This window comes from Rhineura floridana, chromosome 10, assembly GCF_030035675.1.
Source record: "Rhineura floridana isolate rRhiFlo1 chromosome 10, rRhiFlo1.hap2, whole genome shotgun sequence".
In the NCBI taxonomy this organism is placed as follows: Eukaryota; Metazoa; Chordata; class Lepidosauria; order Squamata; family Rhineuridae; genus Rhineura; species Rhineura floridana.
Window position 1 is genome coordinate 5,509,253 of NC_084489.1, and position 827 is coordinate 5,510,079.

The 827-nt window shown below is 40.7% G+C and overlaps 1 non-coding gene across 1 annotated transcript; it reads left to right on the top strand.

The window, feature by feature from the left end:
• The first annotated feature begins 413 nt into the window (after window positions 1-413).
• LOC133365718 (5S ribosomal RNA) lies at window positions 414-532 on the top strand. Its single transcript, XR_009758310.1, has one exon. It is a non-coding gene; the product is annotated as a 5S ribosomal RNA (ribosomal RNA).
• Window positions 533-827: the final 295 nt, after the last annotated feature.

Below are 827 nucleotides of genomic sequence, written 5' to 3' on the forward strand. Positions count from 1 at the left end.
GAGTTAGGCATGAATGGAAGGCTAGCAATATGATTGTTCCCATTGTAGAGGTGAAATTAAGAATTCTTGGGACCTCTGCATATGCTCATTAAGAGTTCTTTATTTAAAAGAGCTCTGTTCTAGTGTAAGTTTTACAATCATCTAATCTTCTACTTCAAGCTGTCTGCTGTTCCTTCCTTTGCTCTGTAGGCCATAGGGATTGGGTTTGTTGCCTAATTTCGATCCGGTTGTATTTCAATAGTCTGTCATTCCATCCCAACCCTCCCTTGTTTTGTTCCCACTTGCTTTGGCACTTGCTGATTTGATCCGCTGTTGTTTGGTTTTTTGGTTGCAAAAAAAAGGCATAATTTTTAACATAAATGCCTATGTAAATGATCACAGTGGTTTATTTTTTCCTATTTATCACACCTACAGCCTATAGCCATACTACCCTGAATACACCCAATCCTGTCTGATCTTGGAAACTAAGCAGGGTCAGGCCTGGTCAGTACTTGGATGGGAGACCACCTGGGAATACTGGGTGCCGTAGGCTTAGAGGAAGGCAATGGTCAACCACCTCTGAATACCTCTTACCATGAAAACCCTATGAATATATCCAAAAAAGATCCATAGATTCGCCATAAGTCGTAATCGACTTGAAGGCATATAACAACAACAATCACACCTATACATTGTTATGAATGCATCAACTTAGATTAAATTAATTATGTAAAATGAGGGGGAGGGGAAATCTGGGCCGATTACAGCTGCAGCCCACCACAAAAAATCAGTGGTGGTCCGAAAAGATAGCGGACTGATGAATTCAGTTGGAATCCGGTACTAAGTCT